The sequence below is a fragment of the Gadus macrocephalus genome, chromosome 18 (assembly GCF_031168955.1).
Source record: "Gadus macrocephalus chromosome 18, ASM3116895v1".
Classification (NCBI taxonomy): domain Eukaryota; kingdom Metazoa; phylum Chordata; class Actinopteri; order Gadiformes; family Gadidae; genus Gadus; species Gadus macrocephalus.
This window is the reverse complement of record NC_082399.1, coordinates 18,522,257-18,531,547: the sequence shown is the minus strand read 5'-3', so window position 1 is coordinate 18,531,547 and position 9,291 is coordinate 18,522,257. Positions and strand designations below refer to the sequence as shown.

The window sequence follows — 9,291 nt, the reverse complement described above, 5'->3', positions numbered from 1 at the left end:
AAACAACGCCAGCGTCCTGTCTGGTAGCCATGGCAACCTTAAAATGTAGTATTGTTACAATTAAAGCTAAATGTTAAACACTGTATTCATACATTATCAGGCTGATTTTTTTATTTGGTCCTTTTATTATTTCCGTCACAGGCAATCAGAAATTATTGTTTACCAAAGAACAAAAACCTCAAGCTAAAAACAGAACACCATTATGTGTTGATAAAATGCAATAAAAAAAGGCAGGTCTACCTTAAATTAAATGCAGGTGAGGGAACCAATCATCAAATGATAATCAGCATGTTGCCTTTTGTTGGCTGAATGGTTCAAAAAATATTATAATGTTGGCACTGCTTTTAAGAGTCATTTGTGGTGAAAGCTAAGAGATAGGTCTTATCATAACCCTAAAAGTACACATCACACGATAAATAAATGAGCATTTCAGTTCACAGCTGAACGTGTATAGACATTTTTTTTTGTATCTTTACTGACAACAATCAGCTGAACATTGTAGGGTCCCGTCCTTCCACTCCCTGTTTTCTCGGTGAAACACAGAAATCAACTACCGTTGGGCAGAGCAACGTCACACATCTCAGTGTTCACGGATTCTTCTCTGTCGGGCTGGGGAGGATCATGCGAGTTTCACGTAGTGGGCGGTGTTTGGCCGCCCCCCCCGTGACCATGCATGTAAACGCACTGGAGCTCCTCACTGTGTTGAAAGTTATCCAACACTTTGCCCCAATGTTGACGAATCAACACGTAATGATTCGCACGGACAACAAGGTGACAGCAGCAAACATAAATCGCCAAGGGGGCGTGCGCTCGGCACAGCTGCTGAGCATAGCGAGACAGCTGTTATGCTGGGCGCACACACACTTGCTCTCCATCAGAGCAGCGTACATCCCCGGTGTCCTGAACAGAGGGGCCGACATAATGTCGAGGGGGGGTCCCCAACCAGGAGACTCTGCACCATGATCTGATCAATCAGATATGGAGCGAGTTTGGGAAGGGGGAGGTCGACCTATTCGCCACGCGGGAGAACTCGCAGTGCAATCTGTTCTCTCTCAGCGCGACGGACAATCCCCCACTCGGGGTGGATGCGTTCGCTAACAGACCGTGGCCGAACACACGTACGCTTTCCCACCCGTCCCTCTGATTCCCCAATTCTTGGACCGAGACCAAGAGGAACGGCTGTATATAATTCTCATAGCACCGCAACGCATGAGTGCACCGTGGTTTCCCTGCCTTCAGTGTCTGCTCTCGGGGCCACCGAAGGGACTCCCTTTGCGGCGAGACTCTCTCTCACAGGCAGGGGGAGCAATCATCGATTACCCAGAGATCGGCCAGCGCTTGTTGGCCTGGCCGCTGATCGCGAGCGCCTAGAGGGTCTTGGCCTCTCCCAGGAGGTCGTACGGATCATCCAGGGTGCCAGAGCTTAATCCACCAGAGCGTGTTACTCGGCTAAATGGGCGGCTTTCCATAAATGGTGCACGGAGAGGGGTTGTTGTTCCTAAAAAGTGTGAGGAGAGAGAGACCTGTGACGCGCTCTCTCACTCCACAATGGGATTTAACACTGGTGCTGCGCGCACTGGTTAAAGCCCCATTTGAGCCTCTTGACCGGGGGCCCCTCAAGTTTTTGTCAGCCAAGACATCTTTGCTGCTGGCCCTGACGTCAGCTAAGAGAGTGAGCGACCTGTCTGCACTCTCTGTAACCCCTTTTTGTCTTAGAATACAAAGAGGCGGCAGTTCGGCCATATTACGCCCAAACCCGGCTTTTACACCAGAGTATTACTAGCTCGTTCAGATCGAGAGTAATAACACTCAATGGTTTCTCCCTCCCTCCTCATCAATCTGAGGAGGAGGCCCATCTCTTGTGCCTCGTACGCGCGCTTGCCTGTTATGTGAAGCGCACGGAGGCTCTGCCCAAATCTCAACAGTTGTTTGTGCATTACAGAGAACATTCCCAGGGCCTCCCCCTGACGAAACAACGGCTGTCACATTGGCTGTGTGATGCTATCACACAGGCTGTCAGTGGGGGCAGAGCCGCCTGAGACTATCAGAGCTCACTCGACCAGAGGAATATCGTTCTCTGTCGCTCTGCAAAGAGTGATGCCTATGGAGGATATCTGCGCAGCAGCCTCCTGGGCTTCCCCATGCTCTTTTATTAGGTTTTACCTAAGAGTCATGTCGCACCTCTCTATGACACACTCAGTTTTAGGTGCTTTGAGAGTGAGTGTGATTGTGTGACTATTCCCCTCGCATATTAACCCAATGTGAGGTGGAGTCAAATATTCATGCTGAGAGCTCTTGGGCCCTATCTTACATCCGGCACAATTTACTTAATCACTGGCGCATGTGTCTTTGCTAGATTGCAACTGGCGCAGAGCGTTCTTTTCCCTCCTGTGCCACGCGTCGGTAAATTAGGGAATGATCTTGCGCCCCACCGCGCCCCACCGTACAGCAAACACATATTTTCTTGACACAGACATCGTGTACACGCCCATACCTTTTAGGATTGATGAGTATTTGATCATGAGAAAACATTGTTTTACCGCGAGTGAGTGTTAAAAAGAAAGAATGAATGCGGGTGCCCGTGTGCTTTGTTACGGCTGCCGTCTAATGTGCATTTGATGTTGAATGTTTCTGTATGCAAATCCAGCTGGGTGATTCCCTTTCGATGATTGGTCCCCTCCCTACTTCCTGGATCCCATCGAAACTACCAATCGGGAGTCTCCAATCAAGCCAGCTGCACATAAATAGCGTGTGTCCACAGTTCGGGGCGGCTGTGAACCAGTGAGCAGTCCGCCTCTTTGTTGGTGTCTACCTTTTGTGGTTGCTTAGGGAATTAGACTTTTTGATATCGTTGTATTGCCTGACTGCGATTGAGTGGTTTCAGCCAGTGTCTTTGTTAACCTTGTGTAGCTTTCTTTTGTTATAATTCTGTGTGCATGTGCACTCTTTTCAGTTGATTAAACTCCCGATTTTGACCCGAATCTGTCCATTGTCACCTATCCATTTCATTTAACATCCCAATCACGTGTTGCGGCTCTTCAAACGAGCCGGGTCGTAACATTGTCCATCTGTTTAAACACATGCAAACTAAACACTTAACTCATAATAGCCCATGGCAATGTACATTAACGGGGGGACACATGCATATTAGAAACACAAGTCGATAACGATAATACAATACTGATAAGAAACAATGTTTATAATTGATTCCGTATATCATTAAATATAACCGCAGTTACCGCATATCATATGTTATATCATATACGTTTTCTTTGCCGAAATTTATTTGAGGACTCAGTATTTCTGAAGTTGTGGAAGAAAAACTTATTCCCTGTGTGAATTCCCTGTGTGATTCATGTGCATCTGTCTCATCGGAGACTGCAGACGCGCTGTCAAAATATCAACTCGTCAGATTCAAATGCGCTCATGGCTCTTAAAGGGGATGGGAGCTGGCACTCTCATTGGTTTATTGCACGTTACACCCAAACCACACCTATGGGTAATGAGCAGTGTTGGGAACATTGCTTTAAAAAAGTAATTAGTTATATGTAGGTGTACACCTAGAGTGTGCATATATTTCTTGATATGTAGCCCCTACGATAACCTTTCCCTCAAAATAGCCTCACCCAATCGCACCACTGAACTTGGCCATAGGCTCGGCCAATCAATGACTTGCATGCAGGTGCCCTGGCGAATGGGAGGAGAGGACAGGGCGGGACAAGAGGAGGTCGGCGGGAAACACGGAGAGGAAGACGGCGGTTGGGCGCGGTGCCATGGCAGACGGAGATTTCGAGATAATAGATCAGTTAAAGAACAGTTTAGCTCTTAGTTATTGCGTGTGCGACATGTTTTAATCTGAGCTACGGAACCTTTACGGCTTGAGTGGCGAGTGGACTCCACGCCATCAGTGCTGAAGATTCATCCGGTGTTAACCAGTATAGTTCGCATAGTGCGAGGCGACCGTCCTTGCTAGGTAGTGCAGTTTGTTTATTCAGTTATATTACTAGCCCGTCGCCAACGTTGGAAGCCTTGACGCCAGAGAACGAAGAGCCAACCAGTTCACTGCAGCCCGGGACGTATCTGTGGCTCATCTCACCTGCTCTCTCCCTCCACCTCCCTCTCCAAAGCCATTGATACACGGTGCGTTGGGTGAGTAAATAGGCCACCCTGCCACCCAGGACTCTACCATTCTCCACGGACAGCAACGCTCTCGATGGACATGTTCAATTGGTGAACGGTCGGCACATACGTGACGTGGACAATCCGAACCAAAAGGAACATTGAACTAAGAGTGGACATTGAGTGTGGTTATGTGTATTGTACAAAAACGTTTCTGAAGCAGGGATGGGCCGATAGTCGATTCTATCGACTATCGCCGATAGATGGATTCCATCGTCGATCGTCTCAAGTTGCCGATAAAAAGGCGATAATATTTTTAATAATAAAAAAATAAAAAATTGAAAAAACGGCGCTGTGGTGGCTTTTTTTTACAACTTAAAAAGCCCCTGCAAATTGTAATTGAAGTTATCTGGCACAGGTGGAAACACACTATGTAGCGCTGACCTGCCGTATTCACTCACTGCTACGAGGAGAGGGGAGGGGCTCGAAACCTACCGCTCTGCTCGCACGGCGAAATGACATCACACCCCGCTGCACATGTCACTTTGAAAAACTTTGAAAAGAAGAATTAAATAGAAAGAAATCTGCTTGAGCAGGGGGAAATGTTTCACAATTCATTCTCATTTATAAGGGAAACACTGATATGTGTAACTATACTCAAAGCCTGTGTTTTCTTTCACCATATTAGCCTACCCTGCAGCGCAATGGCAAAGGCTGCGCGCACAGCTTACGGGGCGATGTAGGCCTATATATTTTTGAAATGTGTTTATGATATCAGGCTATATGATCAAACTAATGAAATATTAGAAGAGACAATTTCATATAATTATGTCGGTGTGCATAAGACAGTCCCATTGGCGTTCACATAAAAACATCCAAGTCAAAAGGTTGCCGGGTTTATTTGGAACAGAATAATAAGACATTCGTTTCAAAGTAGGCTATATATGTAGGCCCACTTACAAAACGCTTTTAAAGAACAATTATGACAGAGTATTGAACATAACACAAGTATAACAGATGGCGAAGTCTTCACAAAACTCTTTTAAAACGAAATGCTGGCAGAGCAAATAAAATAGAAATGGGCACAAAATTGGCTATGGGCCTATTGCAGACTGCAGAACGCAGTCGAAAGAAAACGAAATTTGGATTCAAAGGAACGAAATAATCCAATGTTTACAAGCTTTAGCTGACAAACAATAATAGTCCAATTGTATTGTGCAATGCAAGTAGGCCTAAAAGCATAATAATAAATACAATTGAAAATTAAGTCTAAGTGTCCATTTCGCAAATTAAAAAATGAAAATAAATTATTTCAAAGCAAATAAAATAAAAATGGGCACAACATTTGCCAGGACTATTGCAGACTGTAGAACCAATCGAAAGAAAACCTAATTTGGATTCAGAGGAATGCCTAAAAGCCTAATAATAAATACACATTTTAAAGTGTGTGCATAGCCTACAGGTTTCTGGACAAGAACACCAGCATATTCACCTTTTCTGGCTTCAACAAGCTCCTCAGTGGCGTGACAACATTGCCTGCAGTGCTAAATACACGCTCCGAAGGTGAACTAGTAGCGCATATACAAAGATATTTACTCGCAATCTTGGCCATTAACAGAAAGCGGTTCTTGTTTGCCTTCCACCATGCGAGTGGGTCACTGTCCCCATCCAGTGCATCTTCTTGCAGGTAGGCTGTTACTTCTGCGTTTGCCCGTTGCTCCTCAGTGAGTGTCACAGGTTGCTTCGCCTTTCTCAAAAGGCTACCCAGGGAAGGTTTTATTTTCTTAGGTGGTGGTGGTGGTGGAATAGGTGCCACTGGCTGCTCCGTCTCAACATCCTCCACTCTGACCCTTACCTGTCCGGTGGTCTGCCTCCTGCAGAATGACACCATCTCTGACTCCAATCGAACTCTCGTGCTGTCGAGGGAAACGGCATCGATATGGTCGCCCTTGTAGCGGGGGTCGAGGAGAGCAGATAAGCGCATTAATTTTAATGACGCTTCATTGTCGTATTTGTTATCTAGTTCCAGCAGCACCCCGCTTTTAATGACGGATGTCATCCGGACGTCATCGTCGTCTTCCTTCAAGACGTTGTCTTTCAATAATTGTAGCGTGGGCAGCAAGGAAGAGACTGTCACATGGTTTTCGCCAGACAGTATGTCCGTAAAGTCAGAAAGAGGTTTTAAAGCTTTGTTCACTGCCTCCAGCACAGCTTCATCTTGCCACGTCAGGTTTGGCAGGGGACGGCGGCTTCTGTCGTTTGCGAAAACCCTCTTGATTGCTGCGGCCTGTTCCAGTATCCTCTCTGCCATCTTCTGCTTCGAACCCCAACGTGTTGCACAGTCCTGTTTTTAAAATAAGACTGATTAGCCCAATAGCCTGCATAATAATATTTGCCTATTCATAATAACACCACTAGCCTACTAATAAAATCTAATAATCCTACCGTAATCAAAGCATGGTTGGGGAGTTGTAGCTCATCCTGGGCTTTGCTCAGCTCCCGTTTCCGTTGCCAACTATGCGAAAAGGCGCCGTTGATTGCCCGGCAGACCCCAAACGCACGACTAGTGCAATCCTTTTCTCCGTCAAGTGCATTGTTTATGGCCACATTCAAATTATGTCCAAAGCAGTTCAACCAGGGCCATTTGAGCTCCCGGACGGCTGCAATAATGTTTGCACCATTGTCGGTTGTGATGCAGGATATTTTCTCTTCCTCTATGCCCCACTCTTGAGCGCCGACTTTGAGGGCGTCTGCCAGCACATCTTTCGTTTGATTTTCTGGGACGAAGGATGTGGCCAAACACTTCGCCTCCAGTTGCCAGTCTTTGCTTATATAATGGGCTGTGAGAGACATGTTCACGGATGACCACATGTCTGAGGTCAGGGCAATGAAGGATGCCGATTTTAATTCGGTGACAACCGACGCTCTGGTTTCATTGTATACATTGGGGATGGCAGTTTGGGAAAAGTATTTGCGCGTAGGCAACTCATACTGCTTGTCCAGCGTTGCCAGCATTTCTTTGAAGGTGGTCTTCTCCACCGTCTTGAAGGACACCATTTCTTTACACAAATACCGGGTCACAGCTGTGGTACACTGCTTCCATCGAAGGCTGTCTCGCTTGTATTTGGTTCCCCTTGAGAAGGCGCCCAGGATGGAGGGCTGCTGCGAGGTTGTAGCAACAGCGGAGGCCGCGGCACGTGGCGCTAAAGAAGCAAGATCTGCCGGGTGATGCACTCTCAAATGACCGTGTTAATTTGTTGTCTGGGGATCCTTCACCGGAATCATCCTTCTACAAAGCCGACATATCGGCTGGTTGACGTATTTAGGTTCACCTTTCTCATTTGGCTTGAATCCAAAAAACTTCCATATGGGCGAAATTGCTGTCGTCTTACTAACTAAGATAGCCTCCATTTTTGTGGAGCCGCCGTATCGAAACTTAAATCAGCGGAGGCTCACGCTGATTTTTTTACAAAAAAAAAGTTGCGTGCGCTCGCACCCCCCCCTTGTAGGCGATTGCCCAACCCTATTCTGAAGTTATTATTATATGTTACTATTGTGTGAATTGTATTAATGCTGTTGCTATTTACATGTGAGGTTCATCTGCAGTGTATGGTATTAGAGGTACCTGCTGATAGTGTTGATTGAAAGTGGTATTGAGCCACTCTGGTGAAGTGGATGTTGTTGATATAAGATTTTGGACGTTATATGGTGGTTACATACAATTGATTTATACATTTATCATTTTATTTCATTTTATTTTATTACTTTCCTATTTTATCTAATATCAGAAGACTAGTACTTAGTATAATAAATAACCACTCGTTTTTCAACTGTTACACTATTGCTTTTATTTTTCCATCTTCTCTGAAGTAGGGGCGCCTCATCCTCTGTCCATAAAGTATAGTGGTTAGGGGGAATACAGGGTAAGACACACCGATACCTTCTGATATTCCGTCCTTTAGGTCTTCACCGTGACAGGTTAAAATCCTAAAGCCTAAGCTATTGTATTTCAACTGAGCAGGTAGAGCAGACACGAGACTAATAGGTCTGGGGGTTAGGGACCTAGATCCTCTAACTTCCAGCCATTCAGGGAAGAGTGATTTACCCCTACCAAGCGGACGTAGGTCCCGTCCGTTACATTTGGCGTCACGAACAGGATCAATTTCTTGTAGCTTTGTATTTTTTTTAGTTTATGCCTCATCATGGCAGAGATAGAAGAGATAAGGAAGCAATTTGCGGATCTCCAGAAAACAGTTACAGCTCAGACGGCTAGGCTGGGGGAACAAGCGGCACTTCTTGATCAGGCCAGACAAGATCAGAGGGAGGCTCTGTCAATGGCAAAGACTGTTATCGAACAGCAGGCCAAGATCCCCGCATCCTTGTATAATCCCATAAGAGAGAGAAAATGTTCAGATTTCACTGGTAGCCCAGCCCAAGGTGAACCATGCGTTGAGGAGTGGATAGCATCCATGAAGTCTAGTTTCAAGATAGCCAGAGTCCCGGAAGAAGATAAAATCGAGTTGCTCAAACAACACCTCAAGGGGGAAGCAAAACTGACGGTTCGATTTCTGTTAAGGGAAGGAAATACTGATGTTACAAGTCTTTGATGTTCTGGAGAAAACATATGGCGACAGGGTCCCCGTTGGTGCTCGCCTTAGAGAGTTTTATGACAGGAAGCAAGGGCCCGGTGAAAAGATACGTGCATATGCTTATGATCTTCAGGAAAAACTGCATAAGCTAAAACGGCGAGACCCGGAGCGTATTCAAGATCCTGACAAAATGCTGAAAGAACAATTTGTACTTGGGCTAAGAGATGACTTCTTACGGCGTGAAACCAAGAGACAGGAGAAAGCGCAACCAGCTCTGGCCTTCCTTGACCTGATGAATGCGGCCATCACGTGGTCTGAAGAAGAAGAAACCCCCGAAGCTGCAGCCAGAGGCCCAGTGCGAGGAGCGGTTCATGCAACAGCTGCTGAAGAAGTATCTTCTCCACTGACCTTGACATCACTCCACGAAGCTATCCAAAGTCTTGCTGCCCGCCAGGAGGAGCTCTTCAAAACAGTTCATGGCAGGGAGCAGGCTGCAATGCCTACTAGACCTGCTAGACCACCTCGAAGAGACGACGAAGGGCGACTCATTTGCTATTCTTGCAATCAACCTGGTCACACGAGC

General features: G+C 46.2%; 1 long non-coding RNA gene across 1 annotated transcript; it reads right to left on the bottom strand.

Moving 5' to 3' along the window:
• Nucleotides 1-5,914: 5,914 nt before the first annotated feature.
• LOC132447010 (uncharacterized) lies at nucleotides 5,915-6,942 on the bottom strand. The gene is made up of 2 exons (XR_009523006.1): nucleotides 6,565-6,942; nucleotides 5,915-6,463 (listed from the first exon to the last, which is right to left on the bottom strand). It is a non-coding gene; the product is annotated as an uncharacterized LOC132447010 (long non-coding RNA).
• Between the last annotated feature and the right edge of the window lie 2,349 nt (nucleotides 6,943-9,291).